Raw genomic sequence first — 9,611 nt, forward strand, 5'->3', positions numbered from 1 at the left:
TCTCACGAGCAAGGGAACAAAACTGGATGGAGAATGAGTTTGATGAATTGACAGAAGTCAGCGTCAGAAGGTGGGTAATAACAAACTGCTCCAAGCTAAAGGAGCATGTTCTAACCCAATGCAAGGAAGCTAAGAATCTTGAAGAAAAGACAGACGAATTCCTAACTAAATTAATCAGTTTAGAGAAGAACATAAGTGACCTGATGGAGCTGAAAAACACAACATGAGAACTTCGTGAAGCATACAAAAGTATCAACAGCCAAATTGATCAAGCAGAAGAAAGGATATCAGAGATTGAAATTCAACTTAATGAAATAAAGAGTGAAGACAAGATTAGAGAAAAAAGAATGAAAAGGAACAAAGCCTCCAAGAAATATGGGACTATGTGAAAAGACCAAACCTACATTTGATTGGTGTACCTGAAAGTGACAGGGAGAATGGAACCAAGCTTAAAAACACTCTTCAGGATATTACATAGGAGAATTTCCCCAACCTAGCAAGACAGGTCAACATTCAAATTCAGGAAATAGAGAGAAAAACACTAAGATACTCCTCAAGAACTGCAACTCCAAGACACATAATCATAACATTCACCAAGACTGAAATGAAAGAAAAAGTGTTAAGGGCAGCCAGAGAGAAAGGTTGGGTGACCCACAAAGGGAAGCCCATCAGACTAACAGCAGATTTCTCGGCAGAAACCCTACAAGTGAGGGGAGAGTGAGAACGAATATTCAAAATTCTTAAAGAAAATAATTTTAAATCCAGAATTTCATATCCAGCCAAACAAATCTTCATAAGTGAAGGAGAAACAAAATCCTTTACAGACAAGCAACTGCTGAGAGATTTTGTCACCAACAGTCCTGCCTTACAGGAGTTCCTGAAGGAAGTACTAAATATGGAAAAGAAAAACCAGTACCAGCCACTGCAAAAACACACCAAAGAATCAATGTTGTGAAAATGGCCATACTACCCAAAATAATTTATAGATTCAATGCTATCCCAATCAAGCTACCATTGACTTTCTTCACAGAATTAGAAAAAAAAAAAGCTTTAAATTTCATATGAAACCAAAACAGAGCCCGTACACCTGAGACAATCCTAAACAAGAAGGACAAAGTTGGCATCATGCTACCTGACTTTAAACTATACTACAAGAATACAGTCATATTTTAGGGGGGTGCCCAAGATGGCCAAATACGAACAGCTCCAGCCTCCAGCTCCCAGCGTGAGCGACACAGAAGATGGATGATTTCTGCATTTTCAACTGAGGTACCAGGTTCATCTCACTGGGGTATGTCAGACAGTCGGTGCTGGTCAGCGGGTACAGCCTGACCAGTGAGAGCTGAAGCAGGGCGAAGCATCACCTCACCAGGGAAGCACAAGAGGGAAGGGAATTCTTTTTCCTAGCCAAGGGAAACTGAGACACACAACACCTGGAAAATCGGGTAACTCCCACCCTAATACTGTGCTTTACCAAGGGTCTTAGCAAACAGCACACCAGGAGATTATATCCCACACCTGGCCCAGAGGGTCCCACGCCAACGGAGCCTCCCTCATTGCTAGCACAGCAGTCTGAGATCTAACTGCAAGGTGGCAGCAAGGGTGGGGGAGGGGCGCCTGCCATTGCTGAGTCTTAAGTAGGTAAACAAAGTCCCCAGGAAACTCGAATTGGGTGGAGCCCACCACAGCTCAAGTAGGCCTGCCTGCCTTTGTAGACTCCACCTCTGGGGACAGGGCATAGCTAAACAAAAAGCAGCAGAAACCTCTGCAGATGTAAACATCCCTGTCTGACAGCTTTGAATATAGGAGTGACAGCTTTGAACACGGAGGTTGAGATCTGAGAATGGACAGACTGCCTGCTCAAGTGGTTGCCTGACCCCTGAGTAGCCTAATTGAGAGACATCCCCCACTAGGTGCAGACCAACACCTCACACCTCACACGGCTGGGTACACCTCTGAGACGAAGCTTCCAGAGCAAGAATCAGACAGCAACACTCGCTGTTCAGCAATATTCTATTGTCTGCAGCCTCCACTGCTGATACCCAGGCAAACAGGGTCTGGAGTGGACCTCAAGCAAACTCCAACAGACCTGCAGCTGAGGGTCCTGACTGTTAGAAGGAAAACTAACAAACAGAAAGGACACCCACACCAAAACCCCATCAGTACGTCACCATCATCAAAGACCAAAGGCAGATAAAACCACAAAGATGGGGAAAAAGCAGTGCAGTAAAACTGGAAATTCAAAAAATCAGAGTGCATCTCCCCCTCCAAAGGAATGCAGCTCATTGCCAGCAACGGAACAAAGCTGGATGGAGAATGACTTTGACGAGTTGAGAGAACAAGGCTTCAGTCGATCAAACTTCTCAGAGCTAAAGGAGGAACTACGTACCCAGCGCAAAGAAACTACAAACCTTGAAAAAAAGAATGGATGAATGGATAACTAGAATAATCAATGCAGAGAAGACCATAAACAAACTGACAGAGATGAAAACCATGACACAAGAACTACGTGACATATACACAAGCTTCAGTAACCGACTTGATCAACTGGAAGAAAGAGTATCAATGATTGAAGATCAAATGAATGAAATGAAGGAAGAAGAGAAGTGTAGAGAAAAAAGAGAAAAAGAAATGAACAAAGCCTCCAAGAAATATGGGATTATGCGAAAAGACACAATCTACATCTGTTTGCCGTACCTGAAAGTGATGAGGAAAATGGAACCAAGATGGAAAGCACTTTGCAGGATACCACCCAGGAGAACTTCCCCAACCTAGTAAGGCAGGCCAACATTCAAATTCAGGAAATACAGAGAATGCCACAAAGATACTCCTTGAGAAGAGCAACTCCAAGACACATAATTGCCAGATTCACCAAAGTTGAAATGAGGGAAAAAATCTTAAGGGCAGCCAGAGAGAAAGGTCGGGTTACACACAAAGGGAAGCCCATCAGACTAACAGCAGATCTCTCAGCAGAAACTCTACAAGCCAGAAGAGAGTGGGGGCCAATATTCAACATTCTTAAAGAAAAAAATTTTCAACCCAGAATTTCATATCCAGCCAAACTAAGTTTCATAAGTGAAGGAGAAATAAAATCCTTTACAGATAAGCAAATGCTTAGAGATTTTGTCATCACCAGCCCTGCCCTACAAGAGATCCCAAAGGAAGCACTAAACATGGAAAGGAACAACCAGTACCAGCCATTGCAAAAACATGCCAAAACGTAAAGACCATTGATGCTAGGAAGAAACTGCATCAACTAACAAGCAAAATAACCAGCTAATATCATAATGACAGGATCAAGTTCACACATAACATATTAACCTTAAGGGTAAATGGACTAAATGGTCCAATTAAAAGACACAGACTGGCAAATTGGATAAAGAGGCAAGACCCATCAGTCTGCTGTATTCAGGAGACCCATCTCACATACAGAGACACACATAGGCTCAAAATAAAGGGATGGAGGAATATCTAACAAGGAAATGGAAAACAAAAAAAAGCAGGGCTGCAATCCTAGTCTCTGATAAAGCAGACATTAAACCATCACAGATCAAAAGAGACAAAGAGGGCCGTTACATAATGGTATAGGGATCAATTCATCAGGAAGAGCTAACTATCCTAAATATATATGCACCCAATACAGGAGCACCCAGATTCATAAAGCAAGTACTTAGAGACTTACAAAGAGACTTAGACTCCCATACAATAATAACAGGAGACTTTAACACCCCACTGTCGACATTAGACAGATCAACGAGACAGAAAGTTAACAAGGATATCCAGGAATTGAACTCAACTCTGCACCAAGCAGAACTAATAGACATCTACAGAACTCTCCACCCCAAAAAAAACAGAATATACATTCTTCTCAGCACCACATTGCACTTATTCAAAAATTGACCACATAGTTGGAAGCAAAGCACTCCTCAGCAAATGTAAAAGAACAGAAATTATAACAAACTGTCTCTCAGACCACAGTGCAATCAAACTAGAACTCAGGACTAAGAAACTCAATCAAAACCGCTCAACTACATGGAAACTGAACAACCTGCTCCTGAATGACTATTGGGTACATAACAAAATGAAGGCAGAAATAAAGACATTCATTGAAACCAATGAGAGCAAAGATACAACATACCAGAATCTCTGGGACACATTTAAAGCAGAGTGTAGAGGGAAATTTATAGCATTAAATGCCCACAAGAGACAGCAGGAAAGGTCTAAAATTGACACTCTAACATCAAATTAAAAGAACTAGAGAAGCAAGAGCAAACACATTCAAAAGCTAGCAGAAGGCAAGAAATAACTAAGATCAGAGCAGAACTGAAGCAGATAGAGACACGAAAAACCCTTCAAAAAATCAATGAATCCAGGAATTGGTGTTTTGAAAAGATCAACAAAATTGATAGACCGCTAGCAAGACTAATAAAGAAGAAAAGAGAGAAGAATCAAATAGACGCAATAAAAAATGATAAAGGGGATATCACCACCGACCCCACAGAAATGCAAACTACCATCAGAGAATACTATAAACACCTCTAAGCAAATAAACTAGAAAACCTACAAGAAATGGATAATTTCCTGGACACTTATACTCTCCAAAGACTAAACCAGGAAGAAGTTGAATCCTTGAATAGACAGATAGCAGGCTCTGAAATTGAAGCAATAATTAATAGCCTACCAACCAAAAAAAAATCCAAGACCAGATGGATTCACAGCCAAATTCTACCAGAGGTACAAGGAGGAGATGGTACCATTCCTTCTGAAACTATTCCAATCAATAGAAAAAGAGGGAATCCTCCCTAACTCATTTTATGAGGCCAACATCATCCTGATACCAAAGTCTGGCAGAGACACAACAAAAAAAGGGGAATTTTAGACCAATATTCCTGATGAACATCGATGCAAAAATCCTCAATAAAATACTGGCAAACCTAATCCAGCAACACATCAAAAAACTCATCCACCATGATCAAGTGGGCTTCATCCCTGGGATGCAAGGCTGGTTTAACATACGCAAATCAATAAATGTAATCCAGCATATAAACAGAACCAAAGACAAAAACCACATGATTATCTCAATAGATGCAGAAAAGGCCTTTGACAAAATTCAACAGCCCTTCATGCTAAAAACTCTCAATAAATTCGGCATTCATGGAACGTATCTCAAAATAATAAGAGCTACTTATGACAAACCCACAGCCAATATCGTACTGAATGGGCAAAAACTGGAAGCATTCCCTTTGAAAACTGGCACAAGACAGGGATGCCCTCTCTCACCACTCCTATTCAACATAGTGTTGGAAGTTCTGGCTAGGGCAATCAGGCAAGAGAAAGAAATAAAGGGTATTCCGTTAGGAAAAGAAGTCAAATTTTCCCTGCTTGCAGATGACATGATTGTATATTTAGAAAATCCCAGTGTCTTCACACAAAATCTCCTTAAGCTGATAAGCAACTTCAGCAAAGTCTCAGGATACAAAATCAATGTGCAAAAATCACAAGCATTCTTATACACCAGTAACAGACAAACAGAGAGCCAAATCATGAATGAACTCCCATTCACAAAAGCTTCAAAGAGAATAAAATACCTAGGAATCCAACTTACAAGGGATGTAAAGGACCTCTTCAAGGAGAACTACAAACCACTGCTCAGTGAAATAAAAGAGGACACAAACAAATGGAAGAACATACCATGCTCATGGAAAGGAAGAATCAATATCATGAAAATGGCCATACTGCCCAAGGTAATTTATAGATTCAATGCCATCCCCATTAAGCTATCAATGACTTTCTTCACAGAATTGGAAAAACCTACTTTAAAGTTCATATGGAACCAAAAAAGAGCCCACATTGCCAAGACAATCCTAAGTCAAAAGAACAAAGCTGGAGGCATCATGTTACCTGACTTCAACCTATACTACAAGACTACAGTAACCAAAACAGCATGGTACTGTTACCAAAACAGATATATAGACCAATGGAACATAATAGAGCCCTCAGAAATAATACCACACATCTACAGCCATCTGATCTTTGACAAACCTGACAAAAACAAGAAATGGGGAAAGGATTCCCTATTTAATAAATGCTGCTGGGAAAATTGGCTAGCCATAAGTAGAAAGCTGAAACTGGATCCTTTCCTTACTCCTTATACGAAAATTAATTCAAGATGGATTAGAGACTTAAATGTTAGACCTAAAACCATAAAAACCCTAGAAGAAAACCTAGGTTATACCCTTCAGGACATAGGCATGGGCAAGGACTTCATGTCTAAAACACCAAAAGCAACGGCAACAAAAGCCAAAATTGACAAATGGGATCTAATTAAACTAAAGAGCTTCTGCACAGCAAAAGAAATTACCATCAGAGTGAACAGGCAACCTACAGAATGGGAGAAAATTTTTGCAATCTACTCATCTGACAAAGGGCTAATATCCAGAATCTACAAAGAACTCAAACAAATTTACAAGAAAAAAACAACTCCATCAAAAAGTGGACAAAGGATACGAACAGACACTTCTCAAAAGAAGACATTCATACAGCCAACAGACACCTGAAAAAATGCTCATCATCACTGGCCATCAGAGAAATGCAAATCAAATCCACAATGAGATACCATCTCACACCAGTTAAAATGGCAATCATTAAAGAGTCAGGAAACAACAGGTTCTGGAGAGGATGTGGAGAAATAGGAACACTTTTACACTGTTGGTGGGACTTTAAACTAGTTCAACCATTGTGGAAAACAGTATGGCGATTCCTCAAGGATCTAGAACTAGAAATACCATGCGACCCAGCCATCCCATTACTGGGTATATACCCAAAGGATTATAAATCATGGTGCTATAATGACACATGCACACATATGTTTATTGCAGCACTATTCACAATAGCAAAGACTTGGATTCAACCCAAATGCCCATCACTGACAGACTGGATTAAGAAAATGTGGCACATATACACCATGGAATACTATGCAGCCATAAAAAAGGATGAGTTCGTGTCCTTTGTAGGGACATGGATACAGCTGGAAACCATCATTCTCAGCAAGCTATCGCAAGAACAGAAAACCAAACACCACATGCTCTCACTCATAGGTGGAAATTTAACAATGAGATCACTTGGACACAGGAAGGGGAACATCACACACCAGGACCTATTGTGGGGAGGGGGGTAGGAGGGAGGGATAGCATTAGGAGACATATGTAATGTAAATGACGAGTTAATAGGTGCAGCACACCAACATGGCACATGTATACATATGTAACAAAGCTGCACATTGTGCACATGTACCCTAGAACTTAAAGTATAATTTTTTAAAAAAATGAACACAGTAACCAAAACAGCATGGTATATGTACCAAGACGGATATATAGACCAATGGAACGGGACAGAGGCCTCTGAAATAACACCACACATCTACAACCATCTGATCTTCAACAAACCTGACAAAAACAAGCAATGGGGAAAGGATTCCTTATTTAATAAATGGTGTTGGGAAAACTGGCTAGCCATATGCAGAAAACTGAAACTGGACCCCTTCTTTACACCTTATGCAAAAATTAACTCAAGACAGATTGAAGACTTAAATGTAAGACCAAAAACCATAAAATCCCTAGAAAAAAAACCTAGGCAATACCGTTGAGGATATCGGCATGGACAAAGACTTCATGACTAAAACACTAAAAGCGATGGCAACAGAAGCCAAAATTGACAAATGGAATCTAAACTAAAGAGCTTCTGCACAGTAAAAGAAACCTTCTGAACAGGCAGCCTACAGAATGGGAGAAAAATTTTGCAATCTATCCATCTGACAAAGGGCTAATATCCAGAATCTACAAAGAACTTAAACAAATTTACAAGAAAAAAAACAACCCCATCAAAAAGTGGATGAAGGATGTGAACAGTTTTCTAAAAAAGACATTTATACAGTCAACAAACATGAAAAGAAGCTCATAATCACAGATCATTAGAGAAATGCAAATCAAAACCACAATGAGATACCATCTCACACCAGTTAGAATGGTGATCTTTAAAAAGTCAGGAAACAACAGATGCTGGAGAGGATGTGGAGAAATAGGAATGCTTTTACACTGTTGGTGAGAATGTAAATTAGTTCATCCATTGTGGAAGACAGTGTGGCAATTCCTCAAGGATCTAGAACGAGCAATAACATTGAACCCAGCAATCCCATTACTGGGTATACACCCAAAGGATTATAAATCATTCTACTATAAAGACAAATGCACATGTATGTTTATTGCAGCACCATTCACAATAGCAAAGACTTGGAACCAACTCAAATGCCCATCAATGATAGACTGGATAAAGAAAATGTAACATATATACACCATGGAATACTATGCAGCCATAAAAAAGGATGAATTCATGTCCTTTGTAGGGACATGGATGAAACTGGAAATGATTATTCTCAGCAAACTAAAAACAGGAACAGAAAACCAAACACTGCATGTTCCCACTCATAAGTGGGAGTTGAACAATGAGAAAATATGGACACAGGGAGGGGAACATCACACAGCAGGGTCCGTCAGAAGGTGGGTGGGCTAGGGGAGAGAGAGCATTAGGAGAAATACCTAATGTAGATGATGGGTTGATGAGTGCAGCAAACCACCATGGCATGTATAACAAACCTGCACATTCTGCACATGTCTTCCAGAACTTAAAATATAAAAAATAAAATACATTTTGCCATATAAGGTAACATATAATAACTTGTCCCAGTGATTAGGGTATGATCATTTGAGAGAAGGAGAGGAAGTATTTAGCCTGCCACACAAACTAATTAATTTGGAAGGAATTATGGAACTTTAATAATCATTACTTGGAAACCACTATAGTAATAAGTGTTTCTGGGAAGGACTATTAAGGGATGCTTACTAATAAAACTAGTGGATGAAAGCTAGTTAAAAAACAGAATGCTACCTAATTTCAACATACTTCCCCACATGACATTTATATATTACTGAGAAAAGCACTAATTTTTATAGTAAAGATGCCTGGCAGATACAACATTAACCAAGTAATCAAAGCCAATATTGCCTGTAACAGAATAAAGAAATACCATGTACATTCTGATAAGATGAACTAAGGAGAACACAATCGCACTTTTGTGGTATTCCTGACAAAAATTTACAGGGCAAAAGAAGCTGATGCTTCAGTGCAGTTAGTCATCATTCCTATCTGGAAAAAAGCTGGCTTCACTGTTAGTTCTACAGTAAAGTTGCTTGCCTCATACATTCATTTGTTCTTTGGAAATTCCAGTTCACAAACATTGACATGAGGTTTAGACCTCACAAGCGGAGCATCTCAGGGCTTCTACTTTGCCTTAAGTGTTGTGGACATAGGAATGGGTCGTCAGAGCTAAAAATGCATTGTCCTTACCCTGATTTTTTCACATACAAGTTGCCAGAGCTTACACAAGCACCTATCTCCTCCCTTCAGTTTGATAAAGTGAGAAAACTCATTCTTGTTGTTCTACTTGTGATAAAACTGCATAAAGTTTGTTTGATTGGTTTGAAAAGTACAAAACAATAAAAACAATAATATCTGTGTTACTCTTTGGGGGAATTATTGGTAACTGATCTCTTTCA

Source organism: Macaca nemestrina, chromosome 5 (genome assembly GCF_043159975.1).
Source record: "Macaca nemestrina isolate mMacNem1 chromosome 5, mMacNem.hap1, whole genome shotgun sequence".
Lineage (NCBI taxonomy): Eukaryota > Metazoa > Chordata > Mammalia > Primates > Cercopithecidae > Macaca > Macaca nemestrina.